Source organism: Acanthopagrus latus, chromosome 9 (assembly GCF_904848185.1).
Source record: "Acanthopagrus latus isolate v.2019 chromosome 9, fAcaLat1.1, whole genome shotgun sequence".
Lineage (NCBI taxonomy): Eukaryota > Metazoa > Chordata > Actinopteri > Spariformes > Sparidae > Acanthopagrus > Acanthopagrus latus.
Genome location: NC_051047.1, coordinates 1558201 through 1579137, shown reverse-complemented (window position 1 = coordinate 1579137; position 20937 = coordinate 1558201). Strand labels below are relative to the sequence as shown.

Sequence of the window (20937 nt, the reverse complement as noted above, 5' to 3'; positions counted from 1 at the left end):
GTTTTATGTGACAAATCACTTGCAACACAAAATGAAGATGTATCTTTTTATTCACCAGTGATTCACCAGGTAGTTGTTAGATGTATACAGACTGGCTCAAAAAATGGTAATTTTAAGAAATATTGAATGATTACCATGCGACCAGTACCAGCACACACCAAACAAACAAGAGAATAAACATGAATCTACAGAGGGAATGGAGCTCAAATAACCATGGGCACTGACTCAGAGGAGGTGTCTTTTTTGTGTATATGAAATATATGCCATGAATATGTGCTGTTTCTGTTCTCAGGAGAAATCTAGTTGTTAGTTAGTCTACAGCCCAGATTGGATAATGACTTGCAGACTTCCCTGTTGGGAGAGCATTGGGACTATTAACCTTGAATAAATGCCACATTGACACACACACACACACACACACACACACACACACACACACACACACACACACACACACACACACACTTCTAAATCCGAACGCATATCAAAATAGAAATCCCATGCCTTGCGGAAGGAAATTGCAGATATTTAATGGAGCACAGATGAGGATGATAATAAAATCTGGCTGCATTGCAGTTTCAAGGGATCCAGAGATGACAATCAAATCCAGGCTGGACAGCGGATGTTTTTGTTGGATTATAAGGTTGATGATACATGATCTTTAATAAACCTGTAAATGTGTTAGCCTTTTTAACTTGTTGAGTCCTTGGATAATTCTAATTGAGAAGAAAATCTCCCTCTCCCTAAAGTTGATTGAATAATTCCACACTCTTTGGAAAAAAATACTCTGCTTGTTTAAAAGGTAACACATATCTTCATAAATTTCCTCATCTTTTTTTCATTGCAAAAAGCTGTTTGGATTATGAACTGTTCAGCATCACCTTGTGCTCTAATTAAACATTTATAATACCTTAAGATTCCTGATTTACAGCAATGATTGTGCACAGCCTTTTTTGGGACAGTTCATGAAATAAATGAGTTTGAGGTAGCAGATGGATAAACTTGGAATCAACGTGTACAGGTATGCATTATTTGTAATTACACATTATAAATACAGGAGCTCTTGTACCCAGTGATAACGGTGTTAAAATAAACAGCGTTACTAACGGCCAATTTTTCAGTAACGGGTAATCTAACTAATTACTATTTCCATCATTACAGCACTGTTACCATTACCGACAATTAAATGTGGTGCTTTATAAACTGAAACTACTCATTGCAGCTGTTGTAATCCGATTTGGCTCTCAGCCACTGGAGGGAGGAGGGAGGGGCCAGACCAACACATAAGTGATGATGATTGGCTGAGGTAGAGTAAGAGTTTGTAAGCCAATCAGAGGCAATGTTCAGTTTACATACAAACCACACAGGCTCACAGCAGCCTCACACACACAAACTAGAGGTAAGCTGCAGCGGAGGGAAAGTTGGCGTTTTCAAAGTGGAAGTAAAGACACTACTTTAATCTCCTTGAGGTAAAAGGCAAGAATGTACATGTGAAGTGTTCGTTATGTCCCAGAGCGAAGTGTTTGTCCACGTCCGTTGTAAGCAACTCTAGTCTAATGAAGCATCTCTTAACGGCACACACTTCTACAAAACTAGTGGGCAAAAACCTTGTTGTTGACACTGTTGGTGATGATAGCAGGCCAGTGTGGCTAACATGAGCTCCGCTAACAAAGAAGGACACAGAGCCATCCAAGCAGCTAAAACTGGATTTTTCTGCTCCAGCTTCACAAAAACCTGTGACACAGATTGAAGGTTCTGTGTAGGTACCTGTCTGTGCAGTTCTGTTCTTTTTTTTTCTTTTTTCTTAATTTTTGGAAGAAGTAACTATAAGTAATTTTACTTACTTTATATTTAAAAGTAACATACCCAACACTGCTTGTACCATATTAGGGATGTAATGGTTACCGGTGTCACGGTAAACCATGGTAAATTTCCTGACGGTGAAGGTTACCATTTAAGTTTTAATTACCACGGTAACCTCAGTGTGGAAAACTTGCGAGATACTTTATCTAAGTCTCACTATGCAGGTGCAGCGCGCAACGTGCGCTTGTTATGTAGTGAAGAAGACATGACAGTAGCGGTGCTCAAGGCATTTTTCTGCCTTCAAGGAAACCAAATCTGAAGTCTGGGCATATTCTGGTTATTATAAGAATGCTCAGGGACAGCTGGTCGAGGATGGCAGCCCTATCTGCAGGAGCTGTGAGAAGAAAGTTGTTGTGAGGGGCGGCAACAAATTTTTTACGCGACCATCACCCTCAACTGTTCAGCGCATGCAAGATAAGCTAACCTTAAGCTTGGGTGCATGATGTATATATGTCAAGTTTGAAGCTTTTTTAATTTGCTGGTGTCACTAATGTAAACACACCAGATAGTGGTATAACTGAACAAAGCTGATCAGTGATTTGGCACATTATCTGAACCACTTATTGATTGCAGATTTCACTTTTTAAAGTCGACCGAATAATTCCCCAAATATTGATGCAGAGCTGCAGTGAGGAGGATCTGAGACAAACACATACTGGGTGGACTGAGTTAGTGGACACAAACTGACTGAGATGACTGACTTTCATCTCAGCTCCATTCACCGGAGCAGCGTCTACCTGTGGCTCAGCAGCCACCTGACCAATCAGATGGACCGAGTCCACTGACAACAGACTAGCAGGCAGACAGAGAGACAGACAGCCAATATATATAAGTATATATGTATATGTATATAAATCAGAAATATATAGTACTTGTTGATTATTTGTAGAATAGACTATACATAAAGAATAATATAAAATGGTGAATATAACACGTATCTAGATAGAGATAAGAGCCAAAATAGAGTATTCATAATTCATTCAACAATAATCCTTTTTGTTTTAGTCTAAAAAAAGTATCCAACCTCTTTCACAAAAATGATATCATCTAAATTGTGAGTTTTGTGATCTGTTGGTTGCACCCTTAGTATTAAGTAACAGTGACAGTAATAATTAATAATGACATTTTCTATTCATTATCTTCACAGAGAGGGTCTGCTGGCCAATCGAGTTCTGCTGCCACTACATATCAATCTACCTCTGTAACGCAGACATTAAAAAAGGACACGTTTCAAAAACAGGCTGCCTCATCTCAAAAAGCCAGTGATACAAAGAGTGATACATTCTTTTATACTTGTTTAATGTTGGTTTTGCAGCATTTTTTTATGGTTTTGGATTTGACCTATTTTAATATATAATAAATCTATTTGAATATAAATCTTGGTGACATTATTTTGATTTATCAGTGTATCAGTGTTTTTTCAACATTTTGAAGACTTTTTTAAAATACCACGGTATACCAATAACCATGATAATTTTGGACACTATTACCGTGGTGTGAAATTGCCTTTACATCTCTATACCATATAAGCATTTAAAGCCACTGAAAACATTGTTTAAAGAATGCAATGTTTCTATAGTATAAAATAATAATGACCAAATAACCAGCAAGCGATGTTAAAGTTAGGAAAAACACCCCTAGTCATAATTTAAGAGATCTCAAAATTCACTGAATCAGGATTGTGGGTTTTGTACCTTCATTAGTTCCTTCCTGTCCCTTCCTGAGTTCACTTGTTCCTTTCCCAGTTCCTTTGTACCTTCCTTTGTTCCTTAGATCTTTCCTGAATTCACTTGTTCCTTTCCTAGTTCCTTTGTACCTTCCTTTGTTCCTTAGTTCCTTCCTTCATACCTTTGTTACTTTCTTTGTTCCTTCTGCACTCTCTTCCTTAGTTAATTTGTTCCTCCCTTAGTTCCTTTCTTAGTTCCATTTCCATTAATTTCATTTTTTAATTTCATTTAACAGACACTTTTGTCAAAAGCAATTTAAAATAAGTACATTTATCACAAGAAAGAAACCAAAACACTAAACTAAAAAAGAAAAAAATAGACTGGAGGAATCCAGCCAAGAGTGAGTTGCAGAGGTCCAGGCGGGAGATGACCAGCGCTTGGACCGGGACTTTCATTGGGTCCATGAAGACCAGATCCTGCTAACATTGTAGAGGGCATTGAATTACTTGGACTTCCTTGATAGACTCCCACAGAGAGACTCCCTAAGTCTTTGTTCAGCTGTCCTGATGCTGTAGTGACTAGCCCATATGTGCTTGTTTTACCTCATGTAGGCTTAGCTCTGCCCTGCAATTAAGCTTATTTGCTACAACTTGCTTGGCTGAAACTGACCGATAACACTCAGCTTAAACAGTTTCCCAACAATTTACCCATAAGGATCTAGACACGTTTAAAACTAACCCTCCTCACAGAATGCCTTAACACTGGATCTACAATTTCTTCGTACTCACCAGCAGTGGTTTCACAGCTTCTATTCCCTGGACAGAATGTATCTTTGTTCCTTCCATTGTTCCTTAGTTTCTTCCTTTGTTCTTTGCTTTGTTCCCTTGTTCCTTAGATTCTTCCTTAGTTCCTTTATTCCTCTGTTCCTCAGCTCCTTAGTTCACTTCTTTGTTACTTTGTTCTGTAGCGGCACAGCAATGAGGAGTAGGCAGAGTGTAGTTTTGCTAGCTCTAGCCAGAGATTCACCATTTATTGAACATGCAAGAACAGCTTAACAGACGGGAAGTGTCTCCAGGCAAACACCCCTTCACTCACAGTGCCAACATTTTTATCATCTTTGTTAACTCAACACCATTTAACTGCAGAACAAAGGACATGAACTAACACACTCAGTACTTAGTCACATAGTCAGTACTCAATACTTAGTCACATTACAGCCATAGTTCGACTATGTTACTCAATCGGACAACTGCAACTGTCCGAGTATACATGCTGGTGAGAAAATCGAATTATTGGCAGAAGCATGTTATACCCCGGTACAATGGGTGGCACTGAACCCATTTCAACTAATAATAATACATTTTATATATATAAGCGCCTTTCAGGTCACTCAAGGACACTTTACAGAAACAAACAGTAGTCAAGCAGCAAAATGAAATATACAATTAAAGTATACATAAAACAAATAAAACATTACAAATCATCAGGGTAAGCGATTTTAAAAAGGTGAGTCTTCAGTTGTGATTTAAAAGTAGTAATAGATGTGCACTCCACAGTGTAGGGCCAGCGACACTGAAGGCCCTGTCACCCATAGAGCATAGTCTAAAGGGGGGGAATGGAGAGGAGATGTGCATGAAGACATTTAAAAACCACAAGAAATGTTTTAAAAGTCATTCAGTATTGGACTGGGAGCCAATGCAGGTGCTGAAGGGTGGGGGTGATGTGTTCCTAGGACCGGGTGTGAGTTAGGACTCCGGCAGCTGAGTTTTGGACATACTGAAGTTTTTATAGTCTTTGGTTGGGCAATCCGAGGAGAAGGCTATTGCAGTAATCCAGTCTGGATGTAACGAAGGCATGAATGAGTGTTTCTGTGACAGAGTGAGATAGAGAGGGGCAGAGTCTGGAGATGATCTTAAGATGGAAGAAGGCAGTTTTTTTTTTTTATGTTTTTGATATGTGATTCAAAGCAGAGGGTAGAGTCAAAGGTGATACCTAAGTTTCTAACTTCAGCAACAGAGGATGTGATAAAACCAGGAGAAGCTCAGGTGGGAGGTTTTGCTGAAAGTGGCTGGGGAAGCAATGAGGATGACTTCAGATTTTCCTGGTTGAGTTTGAGGTAGTTGCAGTTCATCCAGTTGTTGATCTCATGAAGGCAGTCAATCAGGTTGGATGGCGGTAGAGTATCAGACGGTTTCGAGTGAATGTATAGTTGTGTGTCATCAGCATAGCAGTGAAAGTTGAGTCCATGCCGGGGGACGATGTGACCAAGAGGGAGAATGTAAATGATGAAAAGTAATGGGCCAAGAACTGAGCCCTGTGGAACACCATGAGAAAGGGGAGATGTGAGCGACTTAAAGCTGCTACTTGACACAAACTGTTGTCTGGCTGTGAGGTACGACTTGAACCATGAAAGAGGGGTGCCATTGGTGCCAATCAATGTTTCTAGTTGGTTCAGCAGAAGGGTGTGACAGACAGTATCAAAGGCAGCAGTGAGATCCAGGAGGATGAGTATGTTCAGGTGACCAGAGTCAGCGGTTAAAAGCAGGTCATTAATGAGCTTAGTTAGTGCAGTTTCTGTACTATGTTTTTCCCTAGACCGGATTGAAACTCTTCCCATAGGTTGTTGCCTGACATATGGACCTGTAGCTGACAAACAACTGTGTGAGTTTGGTGAGAAAAGGGAGATTGGAAATTGGTCTGTAGTTGTTTAAGTTCCAGTTTTTTTTTCAGTATTGGGGTGACAGCGACAGTTTTTAGACAGGTGGGAACAGAACCAGACAGGAGAGTTGTATTAATGATTTTTGTCAGGAGGGAGCAGACCACAGGCAGACAGGATTTAGTCAGCGGAGTGGGCATGGGGTCCAGAAGGCACGTAGTGGGCAATTTGTGACGAGGTCAGACACAAACTGTTCATCTACAGCAGAGAAGGCTGAAAAACAACAGAAAGGAAAAGGGCAGGGGGTGGTGAAAGCATTAAATTGAGATGTTGCATGGTGTAGCAGCTGGTAGATGTTAGTAGTTTTACTGTCGAAGAAGTCCATGAAGTCACAGCACAGTTTAGTGGAGGCAGCCAGTGGGAATTGTTTAGCCGGTTGGAGTAGGTTATTGATGGTGCGAAAGAGGGTTCTGGGGTTACCTTGTCCTTTAGAAATTATAGAAGAGTAGTAGGTGTTCTTGGCATGATTCAGTGCTTCTTTGTAGGTGGAAACATAGTCTTTGTAGGCTAAGGCATGAACAGTTAGGCCAGTTTTTCTGCTGAGATGCTCTAGTTGGCGACAAGCGGCTTTCATTTTGCGTTGCTCAGCTGTGAACCATGGTGCAGAGTGGCAGAAAGACACATTTCATGATGTAAGTGGGGCAGGGTGATCCAGTGTTTCAGAGAGGAGGGTATTATATGTTGAGACCAGATCGTCTGTTGATGAGAGGATGTAATCACTGCTGAGCTGAGTGTCCAACATGTCCAGTACAGACGGTATACTTATGTTCTTGAGATTCCTGCAGGTTATAGTACGAGATGCATGTAGACGCTGAGGTGGGGCAGGGAGTTCGATATTAAAGAGGACGGCCTTGTGGTCCGAGACTGCAAGGTCCAAGCCATGAAGGTTGGAGGGAGATATGCCAGAAGAACAGACAAGGTCAAGTGTATGACCTTTTGTGTGAGTAGCAAAGTTAATAAACTGCGAGAAATCTAGTGCATGGAGCAGGTTTAAAAACTCAGCAGCAAATGGGCAATGTTTAGAGTCAACATGAATGTTCAGATCACCAACAAGTAAAACAGCAGGGTACAGAGGACAGACAGACATAATTAGCTCAGAGAGTTCACTAATAAAAACAGAAGATGAACTGGGAGGACGGTAGATAAGTAAGAGTAACAGAGGCTGGGGACCAGAAAATTTTAGGGCAAGACATTCAAAAGATGCAGCATTTTGTAAGGGCACGGTCACGACTTCATGCATCTGGCGATAGAGCATAACTAGTGGTAATAGAGCCGCCTCCGGCTGACCTCTTTACATCACCAGCAACAACAAACTCATCATTGGAGAAAGATGGCATACGAAGAGCAAGAAGAAGCTACAACTTTGTACATTTCATATATGGTGCACATGATAATTACACAAACTAGATGCACAGTATAGCACTCTTGCTTGCAGTGATTTTGGAGGAAAGAAGCTGCCACTGCCACTGTCCTTCTACTTTCAGCTCACGGCCCCGGGAAAAAAAATCTCGAGCCTGTGCAGAACACAAAATCCAAATCCAATCTGATAGAATGTATACATGCACGAGTAATGCGACTAGCAGTTGAGTAATCTAGGTGTTTTAATCCGACTATGAGAAATCCGATCTGGTCCGATTTTAGTCAGACTAAGACGTATACATGCATCTTAAAAATCCGATCATATTCAGTCTAACACAGTAATTTGGTTTTCTGGAGTGTCATGTAAACACATTAACTGTTGCAGCCATTTTACACATACTGTACTGCACAAACTGTAATTACGACACCAACAGAATACCCACAGGTCATTGTTAGCGTTACAGTTCTTTAGTCCCTTCCTTTGTTCTTTGCTTTCATTCCTTCTTCCTTCGATCCTTCCTTTGTTCCTTTCTTAGTTCCTTTATTTGTTCCTTTGTTCCTTCCTTTGTTCCATAGTTGGTTCCTTAGTTCCTTCCATTGTTCCTTTGCTCCTTCCTTTGTTCCATAGTTGGTTCCTTAGTTCCTTTGTTCCTTCCTTTGTTCCTTCCTTTGTTCCTTAGTTGGTTCCTTAGTTCCTACTATTATTATTGGCTATTATTATTATTATTATTATTATTATTATTATTCCTTTCTGTTCCTTCCTTCCTTCCTTCCAATGATTGGTAGATTTCATACTGTAAACCAACTTTCAAGCTCCAAACACACACCTACTGTATTACAGATTGTAGATGGGATGCTACACTTGCAGCTCTATTTATGGGCTAGAATTTCACTAACACAAATGAATAGCAGATTATGATAATTTTCCATATTTCCTATTATATATTGTGCCTCCCTAAAAATGTGAAAGAGGCATATCTTTTACAGATATGGTGAAGTAGAAGACTGTCATCCCGAGACAAAGGACAGCATCAGTTGTTTTCTCAAATGCCCCAAAACATCACATTTATCTTTGATTGGCAAAGGCCCTAGTGTTACATTTCCCCAGAAAACAGTACCTGAAAGACAGGGGTCACAGGACAGGAACTAACAGCGCACTGCACAAATCACAAAAGGTTAATAGCAAACTGGGAATACAACCCGCTGCCAGCCACTAATTCTATCAAACTGAGAAATGAACAAAAAACATTGGACCCAAAAACCAAAGGTGAAGTTTGAGTTACTGATCAGGGGGGAAACAAAATGTATATAAATTGTCCGCACTCTAATTCTATCAAAATGATAGATGAACAAAAAACATTGGACCCAAAAACCAAAGGTGAAGTTGGAGTAACTGATCAAAATGTATAGAAACTGTCCAAAAGAAAGAAAGCTCAAACACTCAATCCAGATTTTCACCCCAAACAGAAAACGCAGAGAGCCAGTTGATGGTGTTGACTCCCTGGAACACACAGCCAACTGAGCAGCGGAACTGCAACCCCATTATATAGTCTCCCAGCTGACTGACTGCAGCCAGTTGAGGGAGAACATCACGGGTGCACCCAGTAGCTTTTGTGTTTTGTGTTTGGTTCCTTTTAATCATGACTATGCTCTGCTATGTCAGCTTTCCTGATGTCTGGAGAGGTTCTTGACTGAGTGAACATTTCCAACACACCTGTTTCTCTACGTCCTTTCTTATCCAGCCTTTAGTCCAAGCTAACCAATGTGATCCTCTACACCTAAGCCACACAACCACAAACCTCCCTTATGTGGCAACACTCAGAGATTGATGGCTCAGAGTATGTAGATCTGTCTTTGACAGTTATATTATGGTACATTATTATGTATACACATGCATGTTTTTTGAAATACTAGTAGATAACACTCCCTGACATGTGAGCTGTTTTCATTTACTGTATAGACCAGTTCAATTCACACATATGAACAAACATGAATAAAATACTACAATTCATACTATTTAAGTGTTACCCTGATGTTTTCAATCAGCATTTGAAGGGAATGCAGTACAGAGTGTCAGTAGGACTATAGTGTTTGAACAGTGCATTCCACGGTCAGGCTTTAGAATAACATTCCCTTCATGCACAGCTGCTGGTACAAATAACTCTAAGTGCCCTGTCAGCCAATGATGCAGGCTTATAGATTCTCACACACATACTGTACCTGTGCAGACACATACAGTCTATCCATGAGTTCATTATACTCACTGAAACAATAGAAGAATCCATTCAGTGTGAAGTATAGGTCAGAACATGCACACACCGCAATACAAATCATCACACACAGGGTTTAGATGCTTTAATTATTCACTCAGTTTGATCCTGAGTATTAGCAGCAGTGAAAAGACATGGTCACCTTATGACTTACATGATACATGATCGAGAGTTATGTTTCATTATGTTTGTATCCCAGTTTGAATGAAAATAAACTATGATAGATGATTTATTTCTTCTTAGGCATGACAGTAATGTTTTGATATGTAATATTAAAACTCTATAATCCTGATTAGAATCACATTTGGAAATCAGATTGCAGAAACCTTATTATTATTACACTTATTATTAATTATCAATATTTTCTCATCTTTCTTGTTACCTTCTTACAATCTGAATCTGCTCTAACCAAGGGTTGCTGAATTATGATCTTGAACTTGAGTCATGTGGCCAATTGTTTGTAATCAGCATAGGTAATGCATGCTAAACACCATGTAAGGGCAGGTGTAGTTCAGTGTTCAAACAGCTGACACTAAAACAGCAATTGGAGAGATGCTGCCAAAAAACGATAGTGAGAAGATGAAGAATGTCATCAGCAATACAACTGAGTTCTTGTTAAATCAAATAAAACAGAGTAAAGGTGTGATCTTCCAAAGCGTTAGCAATGGTGTCACAGGAACATCAAAAATACTGTACAATGGCATGAATGATGTTGTTGCTTTCAGTACTCTTGTAAGTGCATGGCTGAAAGAGGACTGTGTGAAATGCCTGACGTCTCTCATATCTCTCACAGGATTTGACCGGCATATGTTTCGCCTAAACTGAGGCTCCAGGTTTTTGCACAAATCCATAAGCAGTGCTCGTGGCAATCCGAAGCAACTCAGCAGCCGTTCGTCTATCTCATCAAACACATCTGTGTGACCTCTACAAACGCCCTCTCTCACTGGGGCCTGGTTTGTCAAAGCATCTAGAAGCAGTGTTTTTTCATTTTGCTATAATTTAACAATGTTTCCTTGCATTAGACAAACAAATTGTGGATTGTGTAAACAAATGTTTTTGTCACCAAAAAAAGAGTAGAAATAAGAAAACATTGGTGAATCCCACAAATCAGTGGGTACTAACAAAATAGGAGAAAATCGCAGATAGAAACAAAAATAAGACAAGATTTGTTAACCTATAACCAGAACCTTATAAAGCCATTCCTGCATATTAGTTAGCTCACAAAACTGACTTTTACATGGAAACCCTGAAGATTGAGCAGAGACTGCTTTGAGCTGAGAGCTGAGAGGCTGATTAAAGCTGCAGAGACCACACCGACTGCCCTCGTGTTCATCACAGATCGAGAGACTGATGAACCTGCTTTTCTGTGCAGAGGTGACAGCACCTCAGTGTATATTGAGCGAGACGATGTAGGTACTTTACTATCAAACTACCTCAAACTATGACTTTCTTGTTCAAAATGATTGCGAAATGATGTCAGTGGTGAGAGACAAAAATGATCTGTCTCTCACCATTGACTGCTGTACAATTTCAGAAGGGGTAGGACTTCACCTCTCTATTAAAGATGTGACTAGTTTTTAGCTCCAACATAGTGTTGCATTTTTGTATGATGAAGTTAAATATGCCATGATATGTTGTTACACCCCTAAATGGACAGAGATCCAGAACCAGAGCTTTTTTTCTGTATGCCTGTCTCCAGTTTATGTGGTTCCATGTTGGCTGATTCTCTGCAGTGCAGCTCCCACTGCCAGCATGCTACACCAAGACCAGTGTTCAGGTCCTTGAAAATCTGGAACACCAGTTTTATGCAGTCTTCTCCCTGCATTCAAACCCACTTTACACCCCAGATGGTAAAATATACTGTATTGTTTAAACTCATATATTTTCTTTACGTGCACTGTAACTTCTACACATGGGGAAATAACTAATGAACAACCTTCCCCCTTAAAAAGCAGTCCAAATCTATTCGAGGTCTGTTTAAGTTGAAAAACATCCCAATTAGAAATTAGAGCACATTAACTTATCTGAGGAAGTAGGAGGAGGTATTAACGTCCTGTCTGGTGCACAGTATCCTTAGGCCAGGGCAAATCTGATAGTCAAGTTTACTTTGGGGAGGATTAAGGATAAGAATGTTCATTCTCTCACTGAGCATCGCTAGAGTTCCTCAGCGTCTCTACTCACCCCAGCCGACGTCTCCTGGTGCCAAGTGCCCCTGCGGCAAAAAGCTCTGACAAACACTGGGCACCAAAACATGTCTGATGTCTGGAGGAGAGTGGGTAGAGCCCTAATACCAGGTCAAAGATCTTATAAAAGATCAGGCTGAAACTGGCTTGTGTTCTATCAATGCCACACACATACACACATGCTCCTGTGCAAACACACACACACACAAACATGTTTGAGTACACAGAGACTTTAAGAGGTCAGCAGACAAAACGAGATGTCCAGCCAAGAACCACAGGGAAATTGTATCATGGATCCTGTTAGAAGGCCCTCTATTGTTTCACTCACTGGCAACAATGTACCCAGTAGGTTGATGCTTAAATATAAGCTATGCCACTCTTTCCTGAGAAGTAATTATAGTAAATGTATCAGAATTTTCCAAACATGGAATGAAATAATTTGCTTAAAATCAAAAGTAAATCATCAGGCTCTTAACAAATGTTCCAAGACACAAAAAGTAGTGTGTGTTCTTCGAAATACATAAACAAGACATATGTTGCTCTATTTAGGCGGCTGTGGCTCAGGGATAGAGCCAGCATCTTGTTATGGGAGGGTTGCTCATTCGATTCACCTGGGGGCTATTCCAGAAAGCGGGTTTTGTGAAAACTCTGAGTTTGTTAACCCTGAGATGAGAGAAACTCAGTTTTCAGTTCCAGAAAGACAGGTAACTTAAACTCTGGGTCTGTTACTGCAGTAACTTACTCTTTGAACCTAACCTGCTCTCTGGCAGGTTTACCTGAAGAAACCCTGAGTCTGACGGAGCTGCCTGACAGAGGCTGTCCTCTCCTTCTCAGTCCGATCATGTTGAAGCAGAAATAATTCACATAGTTTTACACCAGGAGGAGAATTTAGATTCATTTAGATGAGCTCTCACTCCCTGACGAGGACTGAACCGAACAGCAGTCCGTCATTTATATTCTCTGGTCGCACAGCGAATATCAGGCTACACGTCATCGTTGACATGCTCTCAGATCTGAACAATCCTCTTTGTTTTAAAAATAAATAAATAAATAAATGAATAAAAGATAAATCACTTTGCAGGTTATTCAATCACCTTCCAGCAGCCAGAAAAAGACAATTAACTCACATTTCATTTGGCTTTCTTTATTTCCCACAGAGGAACAAAAGTAACCATCAGTACAGCCTATTGTATTTTTTCCAATAATGTAATTTCAAAGTCCATGTTTCTAGTTTGCTGCCCAGCGAACTGACTCGGGATCAGCTCCTCTGGTCACCCAGCGACCTGACTCAGAACCAGCTCCTCCGGTCACCCAGCGACCTGACTCAGAACCAGCTCCTCTGGTCACCCAGCGAACTGACTCGGGATCAGCTCCTCTGGTCACCCAGCGACCTGACTCAGAACTGTTTTTATATTTCATTTTCAGCCGATTTCAATTAAATAAAACAAAACATTGAACAACATTCAACCACTTCCTTAAAGGCTAATATAAAAGAAAGTGATGTTAAATCCAAAATGAAAAGAAGACGTATCTAAAACTCTGTCAGTGATTTTTTTAACGGTCACAGCCGTGCTCCCCAGAAAATGTCTGCTTCCTGTTTTCTCCCCTGTTGCCATGGTGAATCACAGTATCGGAGCGCCATTGATGATGGCTTTTTACTAGTCGTCAGGCATGAGCTCAGCTCAGAGTTAACATACTCAGAGTCGACTTACATAACTCAGATCAGCTGTTCTGGAACTGAAATCTCAAGAGTTTCGCTACACAGGGTAAGTTAACTCAGAGTTCAGGGTTAGGCTCAGAGATGTTGAACCTCCTTTCTGGAACACGGCCCAGGTGGTACATATTTGGAATATTGGACAAGAAAATATTGGTTACATTCCTCTCCTAAGAGTACTTATAATTCACACATTAAAGGAGTAGTTCATCCAAGTCAGGTGAAGTTTCACAGTCCACCAAACATGTGTGATGCTTCACAGCAAAAATGCTTTGCAAAACCCGCCCTGTTTGTTTGATTTTAATCACAGTCCATCCATTATTCCTTGATAAATAAATGAAAATGTAAAGAAAAAAAATATATAAAAAAAAATAAACAGCCTATGTCACTATGTTTAAAAAGCTTGGAAACATTCCTGGATCCATCTCCTAACTCCTTCAGGGTAGACATAGGTGTCTCGGTGGCCTCCCTGACTAGTCTCCTTGCACGGCCACTCAGTTTGTGAGGACAGCCTGCTTCGGGCAGGTTTACACATATGCCATATTCCCTTCATTTCTTAATGATGGATTTAACTGAATTTGGGAGGAGATTCAGTGACTTGGAAATGTTTTTGTGTCCATCCCCTGATTTATACTTTTCAATAACCTTTTCATAGAGTTGCTTGGAGTGTTTTTTTTTGTCTTCATGATGTAATTGTATGGAATACAATACAGAAATACTGATTAACCAGTGACTGGACCTTCAGACACAAGTGTCTTTATACTGCAGTCACTTGACATACATCCACTGCTCTCGGGTTATCTCCTCTTCACTAACTGTGAGAATAACAGTACCAGTTGGATTGTTAAATTACATCAGTCATTTGGGGTGAATATTTGTGCAATCACTTATTTTACATGATATTTTTTCAATACATTTACAATACTTTGTAAAAATCTGTTTTCACTTTGACATTAAAGAGTTTTTTTGTAATTCTTTTTGTATATTGACCATGATTCCGCTAATAAAAGCAATACAAGGGAAAAACATCCAAGGGGGTGAATACTTATCCTAGACACTGTATATGTTACTTTTGTAACTTCAATTGACAGTTTACCTACATTAAGAAAATAGCGTACAATACATTATGTAAGTGAGCTTAACCCTAACTTAACTATGTTAGCAAATTAAAATAACTAATTGTTGACTTCTGGTTTCACACTGGACCTGAACAACAATCTCCTGGGTGAAAGTCAAGGGGCTTGTTTTGAAAAGCATGCTTAGCCAAATTAAGTGTGTATCCATAATCACATTTTTAATTTGTTGGGACAAACTTCCTTTGTTTTGTTTCTCCCAAAACAGCTCCTCTGCTGACTTTCAGTGGAAGGATAGATGTACTTAAAAAAGGGAATTTGGTCAAAAAAAAAAAGATTAACTCTGGAACAGGCTTATTTGCTAATGCTGAAGAAATGTATACATGCAAAGCTCTAACACAGGGATGGGATTGAACCTATCTAAAAGACATATGGAAAACATAACCCTAATCTGAAACATATGGTCTAACATTTTTAAGTTGCCATTGATCTTTTAATTCATATCTGTATAGTCTGGCAATGTCTGACGCAGCTGCTGCATGGATTCATTAACACACTGTCAAAGAAGTACTGTATCAGATCCTTCTGGAAGATGATGTGTGGGAGAATAAGAAGAGAGGGGACAGATTAAGAGAAGGGTGTGCAGAACTGAATAACCATTGGTGTTGCACATTTCCAGGCTGAGTGCTTGAAAATCATCTTTATTATTTGTCTGTCGTCTCTGATTTCAACATATATCACATTTCAGCCATAGTAGAGGGTTAGAGGGTAGAGAGGAGTGGGGAAACTGGGTAAAAAATGCCATGGTAAATAAATGTGTATATATTCCAAAGTGTCCCAGCTTTAAAGAGTTTGCCGTGTCTCTGATGCTGATACAACAGTCCCATTGTGGAGCGGAGAGGCAGACTGTCTGTGTTGTACTAATGTTGACATTTCACAGAGACAACAGCAGAGTTACTGGAACAGTGACAGTTCCAATGACCACAAAGTCTTTTCAACACAGACTTTCTCACACAATTACACAAATGACTGTGTGAAAAATACCACTTAGACATCAATTGAGATCAAAGAAGAGCAAGAAATCATTTATGTAACATGTGAATAAAAGAAAAAAACTCATATGATGTAAATAGTATGCTCAAGCTCAGAGATAATTTAGGCATATCATTTAAACTACCTGCATCAAGGAAAAAGTAGTCAGCACGGGTGCCCCTCTCAACAAATCAAGCACACCTCTGAAACAGAGAAAGACAAAATACTCAATGGGAAAATTAGTTTGTCTCATGCATGTTTTACAGCCTCGCTGTGAGCCAATAAAGTCATAGGTATGAGTAAGTGTCCCTCAGTCTGAGGTTGTTAAAGCCCCATACTAAGTTATTTGTAGTCAATCTAGTTCATCTATCCCTTCAAGGCCTTCTTTCCATACCACAGCAGCTCAAGCTTCAATGACAAGACTCCTGAGTGTGGTTTTCATGGAGGGGCACTACTGAGTGGGTTATTCCCATTCATAGTCATATCCTAGCCTTTCATCCCTCTCTCCAAGCCAGCTTTCTCTAGAGGAATGCAGACAGGAGCTGATGGCCTGATGAGATGAGGAAAAACTCTGTGTTTGTGGTACGTTCAGACAAATTAACCTAAGTCTATATCAGCATATGAAGCATTGATCATTAAATATTCTCCCCAAAATAACACATCTGTATCTAACTCAACTCTTTGTCAAGCAGTAAGCCACCTGCACAGTTGGTTTGGCAAATGACAGAAATTAAGGCTGTTCAATAATGGAGGGCAGGCGGAGAGGCTCTGGTTGAGTCTATCTTTTTCTGCTCCATAAATGGCACCGATTGCCATAAACCTGAAGCAAGAGAAAAAGATAAGTTTCAGTCTCTGAAAGAACATAGTAACTGATTGCCAGGATATCAATTACTAAATCTACTTTTCTTTGATCAAGGTTTAAAAATTGTGAAATAAAAATAGCTTGTTAACAGCTGGACTATATGAATAGGGGGAGCCATGCTTTTGAGTAAATTACTGCTGGACAGACTGCCATTAGTGTTGGTTTAAAGAATAACTATAGCTTTCTGTAAATCACTAACAAAATGTCTCTTCACACCCTTATATGCAGCCGCTTATAACATTTGCTTTGCTGTTTGAGCACTTGTTTTACAACACCCAAGTCTTTAGAGATCATGAGCTAAGTATATCCGACCAGAATCAAGAGAACCTGGACTCTTTTCGTTAAACCTACAAAAGCAAGCCTGGCAAAGCCACGCACCATATTCACTCATGTAGTGTATGTGTTTAAAACAAACTTGGAGTTTATTTCTCTCTATTCTGAAACAGGCCTTTGTCCAAGAAGCTATATGTGCTCCAAAAGCCCTCCTTGTTTGATGAGAGTGAGGAATTTGTGTGTTCTGTTTGTCTCATAAGAAGCTCCTGACCTGAAATACCAGCAACCTGTGCAGAATGTAGTGAGGATCTCTAGAGATAAACTTTTCTTATTGCTACAGTTTCTTTTCAAAAGCAAGTTTTGTATTGCAATACAATTGACAAAAATGTATCAAAGAAGCCATTCTTCTGAATCATTTCACTAACCAAACATCAATAGTCTTAACACATATTTTCTGCGGAGGTTTTCCTAAACCAGTGATGTCATCATTACCATGTATGGCTAATGTGAGTAACAGGTTTCCTGCTTACTATGTTAGAGCAGACAACCTGGAACCTGATCAATCCCAGACTCCTTCCCATGAGACAAGGCTTTGACCCCCTGTTGAGACAGAGCTGAGTCAGCTAACAGCCAGTGTTTCCACTGACGTCACTTACATTCATGACTCTCAGACAGACATGTGCAAGGGTGAAGCTAACAACTACAGCATCTAAGAGCTATGAAGTACTACTGCGCAATCATGACAGCTACTGTTTGTTGTCATGGAAACCTGCAGTGTGTTACTGTATGCATCAGGAATCACTGACCTGATGTTGTAACAACAGCTGTCCAAACAATTTCCTTTCTTTGGTGTTATCTCTTATACGCAATGCTGTTCAGGAAATAATAAATCATGATTGGTGATACCACTGACAATCCATTCCAAATATAAACCGACTACATAAAATGGAATTTGTAGCTTACAGGATATACAGATTTTCATCCATCTTGATAAGAAAATGAGACCTTAATCCAAACTAAGTTTCATGGCCTTGTCTCTGCTTTAGTGTCTGAGATTATCGATGCAATTCACACATGCAAACTGATATAATGCACCTTACATTCCTTGAAGAAAGGAACATTCCACTTTTTGTGATGTCATTTGCATTTGTTTATTCAAAACAAATCCTAGTTTCTCTTTCCAACAGGCTCTAGATCCAAAGAGCAAATATAACTTTTGTGGTGTCTTTTGCCTTTGTGCCAGTATTCTTGTGACAAAGTGGGTGAGTTTTTCCCCCATTTGTTCCAGATTCATCCATTATAAACTGATAAATTAACCATGCTTGTTGTCTTGTTAATCAATACTCCACATTTCCACAATTTAATTTGCAGACATAAAAATCTTTGTATTTTATTTTGGTAACTATCACATCATTTTGGCTTAAATAACACACACAAGTCTTGTCATGTTTAATTAAGTTTATTTGTGCGTCACATAATATAATTGAATCTTGTTTTGTACTTACCATATCTATCTTGTGTTCCAGGGGCTATAAGGGGGGAAAATAGCTCCTCTTCCTCCTTTTTCTACAGGCAGTGACATAATCAGTGATGTGAACTGGAGAAACTAAGTCAAGGGGGGTGGTTTGGTGTTAGTTCATTTAATTATTTCTGATATCCTGGGTTAGTTGCCGTTCTGTGGTAATGTCAGCTGAGTGGCAGTCGATATAAAAAGATGAAATATGTGGATTTAATGAATGTTGTAAATTATTTACCTGTTTGCAAGGAAGACCAGGGTACTTGTTCAGTGGGACAGCCTCCATGGACTCTGGCTAAGCACACTTTCTGAAGCTATTCTGGAGGAAGAATGTCACGTTTAGCCATTTAGACCTGTTTTTAGTTTTTCTGTAAATAGCTTGGATTTACACATGTAATATAGTAGCACTTATAAATAAAAAAAAAACTTTTGATGCTGAAACAACTTACCTGAGCCTACTTAAGCCACTCTGGTCCCACATCTTTACCATTCTGTTTTCTTGTGATCCTCACCAGCCTGAACCACACCTGTTTTGTATCTGATTAATTAATGCAGCTCTGTTATCTGAGTTCTTCCCCAGTCTGCTTTCCCTCCACAACTGCACTGCATCTACCTCATTAGTCCTTCCCTCTTTCCAGTGTTTTTCCAGCCCATCAACCCCTCACCTGAGATTCTCTGCCTCACTCTACCTGTCTGTGGGTTTCTATGGGGAACCCTCCGGGCATTGAAAAATGCTCCCACAAAAAAATTTGGCCTCCCACCATATCCAGACTCCCTGTCATTCAGCTCCCTGGTCTCATTTCTATTGCACATCATTCTAGAGCCCAATAGTCTCGAGCCAGTTGACTGGGTGGGTAACACTGAGCCACCCAGTTCTCTACCAGATCCTTCCCTGGAGCCACCATCAGATATGCCTTCCCAAAGAAAGTGTCACTCCCTCAGACGTCATGCCACTCGGCTGCCCAGCTCACCCAAGCCGTGTCTGCTTACCTGACCTGACCCAAGACTGCCCAGTGCCCCAGACTCATGTCCTGGGAATCCTGGCAGACTCTTCTCCAGTTTGGGCATCAGGGGTCCCGGCAGACACCTCTGCTGTCTCTGGGTTGGCTGCTGACTCTTCTGTCTCTGGGTTGGCAGACACATCATCTGACCTGAGCCTCTTCCTAGGTTGGCTGACGCCCCTCAAAGTCCTGGGTCGGCTGATGTCATATCAGACTCGACCAACAGGGCCGACCCCTCTTCCTCTGTCAGCAGCCCGGCTGACCCTTTTTCCATAGGTCCCTTTTTCCATAGCCCTCCTGTGTCTTGTTCTTCTCACCTGCTTGATTTCCTCTCAACACCTGTCTTGTACCAATACCTGTTATCTGAGTTCTTCCCCAGTCTGCTTTCAATTTCCACATGCATTTGGGTCCACCTTCCCTGCTTGACCTCTATATATTTTAACATTTTGTGGAATTTGAATTGTGTCTTTCTTAATGAGCTTTTGATGAGAATAACAATATAGTTTCAATGTATATGGTTTCAGTACAGAGATACCTCTTTATTACATTAACATAGTGGACTGTCCTTTCCTGAAAAACCCAACCAGTGTCAGGCAAGTGAGTGTAGTGTATAACATATTACCAGTTTCCTTCATTTGAAAGACATAAGATACTTTACATATCACCCTTCATGTAGAGTCTGTACCAGCATCACTGATATTATTTTTGTGTAACTCTCTTGAAATAATGGCAGAAGCATGATGTGGCAATATAAAATTGAAGAGAGTAAAATTGTTTCATAGCTGCTAATCAAAGCACAGAAGCTCACATTTATTCCAGTTCATTATACATCCAGTGGGCAGTTATATTGTATATTCCTCTGAAGTGCAGATGTGGCTCATTCATGCATTCACATGCAGTGGTTACCTCTATGTGTTCAGATAGCCTGCTGATGTTCTGATAGTGTGCTGATGATATACAACAGTTAGTCACTAACTAGAGAGCTATGGAAACAGGAATAGATCAAAAAGCTGTTTCTTTTGGTGGTGCACTGGAGGAAGTGGCATGGTGTGGACACATTCTTAAAAAACATGAATAAACAATAAACTGAATTTGAACATCAAGTTACTCTGTTATAACCAAAGGTAATATTTTACTATGACATGATAGTTTGGAAGTGTGTCACTTCTAAAACTGACCCCAACACTTAAACAGACCATTCTGGCTGTATGAATAATGATTTTAGTCTGTCTTGTGTGAGGTCTGTCATTGGAGTCTAGACCACACCTCAACCATAGAGCTGGCAAATCAGAAAACACCTTCATTCTTAATCATTTTAAAGATCACTGACAAATGACGTCCTGCTGCCAGGGACACCAGATCACAAAATACACTCATGGGTCGTTTGGTAGGCCATAACAAACTGTCA

At 40.1% G+C, this 20937-nt stretch overlaps 2 long non-coding RNA genes across 6 annotated transcripts; one reads left to right on the top strand and one right to left on the bottom strand.

Annotated features, from left to right (window-relative positions):
* Positions 1-3568: 3568 nt before the first annotated feature.
* LOC119026132 lies at positions 3569-11716 on the top strand. The gene is made up of 3 exons (XR_005077049.1): positions 3569-9443; positions 10669-11284; positions 11575-11716. It is a non-coding gene; the product is annotated as an uncharacterized LOC119026132 (long non-coding RNA).
* Positions 11717-15526: 3810 nt separating this feature from the next.
* LOC119026130 lies at positions 15527-19816 on the bottom strand. 5 transcript variants are annotated; one of them, XR_005077047.1, is made up of 5 exons: positions 19519-19816; positions 18767-18847; positions 18518-18578; positions 17543-17612; positions 15527-16697 (listed from the first exon to the last, which is right to left on the bottom strand). It is a non-coding gene; the product is annotated as an uncharacterized LOC119026130 (long non-coding RNA). The 5 variants fall into 5 exon arrangements; XR_005077048.1 differs by lacking the exon at positions 19519-19816 and adding an exon at positions 18978-19507 and having other exon boundaries at positions 18518-18618; XR_005077045.1 differs by lacking the exon at positions 19519-19816 and adding an exon at positions 18978-19507 and having other exon boundaries at positions 17543-17635.
* Between the last annotated feature and the right edge of the window lie 1121 nt (positions 19817-20937).